Source organism: Dreissena polymorpha, chromosome 16, assembly GCF_020536995.1.
Source record: "Dreissena polymorpha isolate Duluth1 chromosome 16, UMN_Dpol_1.0, whole genome shotgun sequence".
In the NCBI taxonomy this organism is placed as follows: domain Eukaryota; kingdom Metazoa; phylum Mollusca; class Bivalvia; order Myida; family Dreissenidae; genus Dreissena; species Dreissena polymorpha.
In genome coordinates this window covers 8118975-8128715 of record NC_068370.1, presented here as the reverse complement: position 1 = coordinate 8128715, position 9741 = coordinate 8118975, and positions in this window count along the sequence as shown.

Here is a 9741-nt window from a genome sequence, read left to right as displayed (position 1 = left end):
CAAATGTTAAATGTTTTCGTTCCAAAATAGTTTTCGTACCTTCATTTTTTTCGTTCCCTATATTTTTTCGTACTCTAACTTGTTTTTGTAACCAAATTTTTTTTCGTACCTAAATTTTTTTCGTAACCAATTTTTTTCGTACCCATTTTTTTCTTACCGAAATGTTTTTCGTACCCAAATTTGTTCGTACCCAATTTTTTTTTTCGAACCCATTTTTTTCGTATCAAAATGTTTTTCGTACCCAAATTTGTTCGTACCCAAATTTTTTTTCGTACCTAAATTGTTTCGTACTTTAAATTTTTGTCGAAATAATCGGCTTTCAATTTGAATTGATCTCCCCACTCATTCCATCCCGCGAAACCCTTAAGGTGTCGCAACTCTAGTATATAATGGTATGCTCGAATTATTAATGCAATAAAGATATTTTTGCAATCAAATGTTAAATTTCATATTTAAAAGCTTAACCAGTGATTCCCGAGCTTAAATTGTCATATGTGGATGATATAAGAGAAGCCCATTTTAACGGTAAATGTAAAAAAGGACTGGATTCACCATACACAGAGAAATGAATAACTGCAACATTTGACAAACATTGGTTACACAAAGTCTGTTAAAGGGGCCTTTTCATGTTTTGGTACTTTGACAAAATTAAAAAAAAGTTATTTTGGATTCGCAAATTTTCGTTTTAATTATGATATTTGTAAGGAAACGATACTGCTGAACATTAACTCTGCTCTAAAATAGCAATTATATGCATCTTTTGACGATTTCAAAACCTGAAAATTATAAATCGTTGCAACGTGAAACGATTGAATAATTTGGATAGTTCTGTTGTTGTCGTAATATTAAGTGAAACTACAGAGATTGCTTGTAAAAAGTATTAAATACATCTAGTATTGTATGAGCACGGATGGCCGAGTGGTCTAAATTGTTTACCTTTTTCTTCCGGACTTCAGCGTTCAATGGTTCGAGCCCTGTTTAGGGTTCTTTTGTATCTTTTTAAAATTTTAATATTGATTTTTTTACTGGAGCTTTTTAGATCAAATGTTAAAATGTATCAATATATAAAGCATTTAATGACAAACTTCAATACATGCCAAAATCTGTGAAAAGGCCCCTTAAAACATATACATCAGAAATCGCATTCTGAAAAAAGTGGCGTAGGTATTTGTTAAATCCTTATGGATATTTACATTAGTCAAACAAAGATATCAGTTTTATATTCTGCAAACGAATTATATTAAGCTGGTTTGTTTAGCAATGCAATTTTTATACTTTTGTTTTATGTTTAATTTAGAAAGTTTTTTATATTTCATATTATATTTTTGTATATCCTTTAAGTTTCTTTCTCATGTAAATTTTGTTAGAAATCACGTGCTTACTTATATAGATATAATCTGCGCAAGTGAGGAACAGCAATATCGTGGAAAAACAAATGGCCGCCATAAACAGAGGGCATTAACAAATCAACACACTCATAAGTTTTATGTTCCATTTTAAACACTTTACAAATTGACATTTAAATTTAGAATTTATTTAAGGATTAAAGGAAATGTATCCGTATATAGTGATTCCAAGTTATCGTTTAAAAAAATACTTCCACATTATTACTGCTTTCTACATGTAATATGTCCTATACAATTATTGCATTTAAATAAATACACTTAATCCTTAATCAAACTCTGTGTAGGGAAAACATGTATGTTTTGCTAAAAAGTGCACTGAAATGCATAGTTATATGCACATTAAAAGGAAAGACAGATACAAATCTAGGGGCACATAAATTTAAGATAAAACAACTAACAATTGATTTATCGTAAAAGATTATTATACTAAGACCTTCCTGTTTCCCTTTTAACATGTATGTTGATATTTGTTTGTACTTAGCATTTGTCTGAATGTATACCGGTATCGGTCTGGTTTTGTTTATCTGTAACTGGATGTTTTCCTGTTTATTTAGTTTGTCTATTCAATTTTTTTATGAGCTTGTAAAGTAATGTCTGTCGTTTTTTTTTACACATTTGCACCACATATTCTTTGTATCAGCACATATATCTTATCAGCAATAGAGAAATGATATGGAAAATAAACGCGTGGGAGGCAAATATATACATATTAAAGACATTGGAAACATAATAATACCATAATAAACGAACCTTCACCTAGTCTATCGAATATAACAACTTCAAACTATTCGTTTGAATTATTGCAAACATCAACAAATGAAATTTGTAGCAACAAAGCTACGTGTAATAAATCAAAGAGACACGCATTTAGTGTTTATTGCTTAAACATTGCTAGTATTACTATTTAATAAGGTAAAATATATTTTATATATTAGTATAATTGTGCAGCCTAATTAATGCCAAGTGTAACAATTTTACGATTGAGATTCGATTTGAATGTCTTGCTCATTCAAATTAAACCGAACGTTTATGTCATTGTAAGCAAGTGAATGTTGCACATGTTGATTAAATATCTATATTCGATAAACTTAACAATCTAGACGGTAGGAGAAGTAGGTACCCTTGTTGATAAACCTACAGGCAAATCATTTATATGTTGAGATATCATAGATAACGGGCATGTAACTGTAACTGTATTGTTAATCGTTGTTTTGTTAACCTATAGATCTACATACACCATATATTTTTCGCTATATTTTCATTATTTAAAACCTAAAATACTATGATTATTCTATAAACAAAATAACATGGAATAATACATTGACATGTTCATAGTAAAATACACCAATTATTGTGTTGAATATAAAAGTTCATTTTTAACAAACTTATTAATTTGGTGTGAGTCGAAAGTATTGCGCTTTGAGAGGATCACTGAGAACGTCACCAATATGATGCCTGAATAATCACGGACTACGTAATAAAGCGGTAAAATATTTGTTTACATCATTTAAAAAATAAATGTACACGTTGTACGCCCGGACGATTAAACATAGTATAGCTCATAATAAATTTAGGTTACATGGTTGTCAACAAGTTACGCTTTGTTATATTTTTTTAAATAAAATACATGTAAAATTTATGTTAACAATAATTATATGTTATTTAATTAATACAATACGGGGTAATATAATTAACGTAAAATACGAAAAGAGATAGGTCAATAAAATGTGAATATTCCTGCCTTGTACGAGTTCAACAATATTAAATGTATTGCACATAACACTAACATATAATGTGTAAGAATATACCTTTAATAGCCATTCAGTATAATTTGTATTATTCACATTAAATATGCATAGTGATGATTTAGAAATGATCTTTTTAAAACCGACCTTTCGACAAAGAATATATGGGAAGCACGAGGAATTACTGCGATCATTTTATTCAATCAAAGTAGAAAGCACGACAACACTCATTAAAAGAACTGAAACATTTCAAAGTTGTTCACCATTGTTTGGTTATTTTATAATTGTATAACTATTTATATCATCCAATCAGCTGCCGTCATTAATGCCACCCGACCGGCTAGTATTTGATCGTACATTTTACTCACTTGCTTCCACGTCGGAAGGTCCGATTTGAAAAATGTGTACAAGAGCAAACAACAAATAAACATTATGAATCGTTAGTTTTATGTTTTTGATGTTAATATATTCATATAGTATTCCAATTAAGCAAATGCCATATTTGAATAATTTCTGAATACTATATCTGATCTTGACCCAGTAACCTCGGAAGAGAATATAAAACCAATATGTCCGACGTCAAAGTTTGGGTATTTTTTAAATGTGTTCAGGCAATGTGTTTGATATTTACAAGTGTAATACGTCGACACGATATAATTTAATTTTCTTTGCTTTTGCCTTTAAACTTTTTTATGAAATTTAACATAGTGGTGCATTTTAAGAATTAATTTGCCTTTCTACTTTCGATTCTTCTGGCAACATCATCATTTCAAATGTCAACCTGTTAATGCAACAGGGAATCAAATGAATGTGCTTAATTATTCTCAGTGAGATAGTCATGACAATTTTGCATATGGATTCAATTGAAAAAATACATATAATTATATTACCCAGTCTCAAAGTAATTTGACACGTAAGCAACCACAACAACAGAGCAAACGTGTAATTGTCTTCAGATTTGCTAGCCCGATTATCGAAGAATTTCTGTTTCAGATACCAAAATAATGTCTTTAAAACTAACGGTTGTCATAATTGGAATCTTGTGTGATGTTAAAAGAACATATCTCGCCAAAACAAATGACTGATCTATGTGCCCTCCAGCATATTACTATTGCTGATAAATAAATATGTACATATATTATACAGGTTTACTCGTCTGTCACACTCTGCGTTGCACTGACTGACTCAGCTTGTTACATGTACTGAGAAGTCTGTATAATTGAAATATATTTCTAGCATGCAACTCTTTCTGATAAAAAGACTATCCAGTCTGCAGCCATATATGTTCAAATTGTTAGCAAGTCTGTTACTCTTTATATTACCATTACAGACTTATCCCTCATTCGGGATGTAACAATGTATCCCTCATTCGGGAAGTAACAATGGCAGACAAGTAAGTAATCCTGTAAGTTGCAATACTGACCGGCCTGCAAACCTCCATGCTAACAATACACACCATAATGTCACCTTGAATGTTTTAATGACTGTCTAGTGTGTCAACCTAGATGTTCCATGAGTTGACCAGTATTGCACCCAGCATGTCACATGTACACTCTGTACGAACCAAAAATAAGGCACAAAACAGTTGTAATGTCTTTTCACTATGTAACCGTGTATTTCATTGGCCATTCAGTTACCTTTAATGTTAAAATGAATTCCCGAATCATACACTAGGTATTATACAATATCGGATCAGTTCGCCACTCTTGATGTTTAACTTCCTTACTTGTATGTCGCTATGCATTTTACAATAGCCTAATAGTAGGTCTTCATGTGAGTAACAACTAATCCAAACTAAGACCAACTTATTTGTACCCTGCATGTTACAATGGCCTATCGTTTTGCCATTATGAATTGTGAAAGGCTCACCAGTCGTTCACACTAGTTGTTACAATTGTTGACCAGTCTCTCACACTGAATAATAAATGGCAGACCGGTTTTTAAACTTTCATGTTACAATGCCTGAACGGTATGTCGCTCTGCATGTGGCCATGACTGGTCCGTCTGTCACACTGCATGTCAAAATGACTGACAAGTATAACAAGACTATTGCCAAGCAATATATGTCCCGTACCGGCTCCATCATTGTCAGAAATATAATCTTTTTTATTTTGTATTTGTTGCCATAGCGACGACAATTTTTGGCGTAGGAACAAAATAAAATAACGTGCATAATGGCCTTATTGCCATCTATTCATGTTTCAAGTTTCATGAACAAATATTACGAACTTTTAAAGTTATCGCAGGATCCAGAAAAGTGTGACAGACAGACTGACGGACTGACAGACTCACAGAGCGCAAACCATAAGTCCCCTCCGGTGAAACCGGTAGGGTACAAAAACATGAATGCTGTAAAAACTAATTTAGCTTTCAATCTGTATGTTACACTGGCGTACCTGTAAGTAATCCTGTATGTTTAAGTGACTGAACAGTAGGTCACATAGCAAGTCAAAATGACTAACCGGTCTGTCACATTGCACTTTTAAGTTAATATCCAGTCTGTTACCTTGCATGCTACAGTTACTGGCCAGTCGGTAACCAAGTATGTTACAAGGGCTTACCTTTCTGCAAATGGGTTTGTTAAAAAGACGACATACAACTAAAGCCAACCAGAATATCGTTATGCATAAAACAGGGACTGACCAGTATGTAACCATGTATATATCAATATATATCAATAGCTCATCCGTCTGTTACCTTGCTTATTACAAATTATAAGACGTTTGTCGCACTGTTTATTGCAATAGCATAACAGTATGTTAATCTGCATGTTGCAATAACTGAACGGTATGTTTTCCTGTAGTATATTAATATGAATTAACAGTATGTAACTCACTGTATGATTATATAACTGACCATTCTGTAAATATAAATGAACAATAACTAACCAGTGTGGCAGAATTCATATTATTATTGGGAACACATATGTCACACACTCTGAAACAAAGTTGCCCGGCCAGTTTGTCATATTGTATAATTTGCATAAATATGCAGGATGATTCTACGCATGATGCACATAATGTTCAGTCTGTCACACGGTATGTTGCAACAGCTTAACAGTATGTCACTCCACTCTGTATGTTACAATAACTGGAAATCTGTCTACAATTTCGCATTAAACAATATACACGTTTCAATAGTTGACCAGCATGTCACTGTTCATGATCTCGACTGGTAAGTCTCATTCTATGTTAAATGGACTGACTTGTTTGTCACTCTTAAAATTGCAATCTAAGACAAAGGCATAATCTAGCATACTACCAAGACTTCTCAAATTGTATTGTATATTTCGTCAAAAACATGAAGTCCTGCTTTTTAAATAAATAATTTAGTTTCCTGTTCCAAGTATGCCACTCGTATTAAAATGGCTGGCCAGTATATAACTCTTTAAAATGGCTTACTATTCGGTTACCCCACATGCGTACATAACCGATGAGTATTTCATCCTGCATGTTATGACAGACCAGTCTGTGGCAATGTATAGCAATATGCCTAACAGGTCTGTCAACATGCATGTTAGATGAAGAACCACTTTGTAATTTGCATGTTACATGTGCTAGCCTGTATGACACTTTTTGTGATACAAAGGCTGACCCGAATGACACTCTGCAAGTTAAAATTGATAGGTAATATGTAACATTGATTGTTGCAAATACTTCTTTGTCTGCCACCCTGCACGTTGCGATCGCTTATCAGTATGTGACTTGCATGTTACGCTGACTACCCAGTATGTCATGCCGCATCGTCGACCATGCTTTTTATTTTACAATAACTGACCAGTTGGTCACACTGTAAGTTGAAATTGCTGGACAGTCTGTTACCCTGCATGGTACAATGAATAAGTCCGTCCGTTGAATTTACGGATTTATCAGCCTGCATGTAACAATGACTCAACAGTATTCCAATTTCATGTTTCAATTGCTTGCCCGTCCGTCACCCTGCATGCTACAATGACTGACTAGTTTGTCGCTTTGTATGTTACACTGACTGTTTATTATCCCGCCCTACATGCAACAGTGATTAATCAGTTTGTCATTATGTTAGTTATATTGGCTTACCATTATGTCTCTCTGAATTAACAGGACTGTTCTTAAGCCTGCATGTCACAAACAGTTACTCATTATGGTGTATTGACTGACTAGTTTGCCAATCTGTATTTTGACATGGCAGTGTAGTATGTCACGTTTTATGGTACAATGACTGACAAGTCATTCGCCGTGTATTTTATAATGGCTGACTAATATGACGGCCTGCATTTTACAATGGCTTGCCATTAAATGTGACTAATGCTGCATATTCTGATAAAATGTATGATGCAATGGTTTACAAGTCTGTCGCCGTTCATGTAAAAACAATATTCCATTATGTATGTTTCAATAACAGACCCGTGTGCCATTCTTCATGAATATGGACTGACCCATCTATCACTCCCCATGTCAAAATGACTGACAAGTATGCCAATATGCATGCTAAATATTCCACCAGGATGTTACCATTTGCGATGAAATGACTTCCCAGTTTGTCAAACAATTATCTACAGTGGCAGATTAATATGTCACTTTGTATTTATTTTAATGAAATTGATAAATATACAAGAAATAATGGCTTGCAAATTATTTATTCTTGGAAGTATTAGATTTGAACAAGAAAAAATGAGCATACTATCTCATAAAGTAAAAACAACTTAATATTTTGGCCACTAGACGAACGAAAACGTTACCTAGTTATAATGAATTACTTAAAAGTTAACGCCATATATAAGAATATAAACAGACTAAAACGGAATCAGAACGATGGTATATAATTAAAAAACTTGTTAGTAAACAAAACTAATGACTATACATAACTTATATCTTTGTCAAGGACAAACATATATGATGAGTATATCAGACCTGTGTTGTTTTTGTCTCTAGATTTCTCTCGGTATGCATTTTTTTTTGTTACTTTCATATCTCTTATTTGTTATCAAAATAAATGTAAGGCATACACATAGAAACCTACCCATGTGTATCTTTCTTTAAATTATTACATGCTATATACAATGTTTGGTATGGTCATGAAATCTGTATAAATAGTATGCATTCGTGTAAGTGAATATGCATTTCTCAATAAACACTTATAAAACAAAACAAAAACATATTTAAACATGTTTAAAGAAATTTGGCATTTGGCATGAAGTGTTATTCATGTCATGGGAGCAGTGGTCTAATGGTAGGACGCTGGCTTAGGGATCGAGAGGTTCTGGGTTCAAATCCCGACCTGAACACTGGAATTTCCTTGAGCAAGAAATGTATCCCATCTGCTCCTCTCAACCCAGGTGCATAAATGGGTACGTGTGAGGAAAATAAACCAATGTGCCGTGGCTGCCTTTGGCACCAAATGTAAACGGACGACTGAAATCCCAGTGATTGTGGGGTTAATGTTGAAGTCGTCTTAAGATTCATACGCTATCAAAGCAGACTATAAACCGCACCTTTAACCTTTAACCTTTATGTATGTAAAGTGATTGAGATGAACAACCTTTGCATAACTAAAACTAATACAATTTTAAAATGTTCTTCGATTGAAAAAAAACATGTTAACTATGGTTCGTTACTTCAATATAATGTCAATAAATATGATGTTTGCTGTTTAACATCTATGTTCATTTTACACCATGTTAACATCTTTCACTATTATTTTCTACGTATGCTTATCAGAAACCAGCCTATACACGCTCATTTAGTATTGAGATATTTGAGTTGTAATGTATAGTATCACAGTTACGTGCTCCATATATGATTAAAAAGGAAACCTAATGTTTTTTACATAATCTATATTTAGACTGATTGAAATTCAACTGTAACTAGATTATGGAATCCCTAACAATATGCAGACAGACAGACGGACGGACAGACAGACAGACAGACAGACAGACAGAAGATATTGCCAATAAAATGAAGACGATCATCTGTATGCGTTTCATAAGAGCTCAGCTATGCCTAATACAGCATTGTCATAGCTTCATCATAATAAACACCACTATCCTTATAATCATCATTACAATATTACATGCATAATAATCATTGTCGCCGTCATTATCACGATGAAAATCTAAATCACCAATAGCATCAACAGATTTAGTATAATATATAAACAACTGTGGTCTTATTAAAAATACCAAATCTAAAAAGTATAAAATATATATAAAATGCCGTTTGTATTTTACAGGTGATACTCAGGCCACTCGTGTTTCTTATTTTGAACGTCGATTTCCTGCTGACTAAAACATTATGGCGGGTATAGCCGATGTGTTTACTGAGTCGGAAAGGACGAACTGGCTGAAATCATTGCTGGCAATTGCTATTGCAAAGTCTGGCCTAGAGAAATTCGTTGAGAAAGAGGCTACAACTCTACACGGCAACATATACAAAGCTATCTTGTCAAGTGGCGCCGTCGCGTGTAATGGCTGTCACACCGCAAACTTGCTGAAATGCCCTACACGAAAAATATGCATTAAAGTAGGAGCACAATGCACATCTATGCATGACACGGCGCTAAAACAACCACGACCATGCCCTACAAACGTTTGTAATAGAGTTCTTGATGAA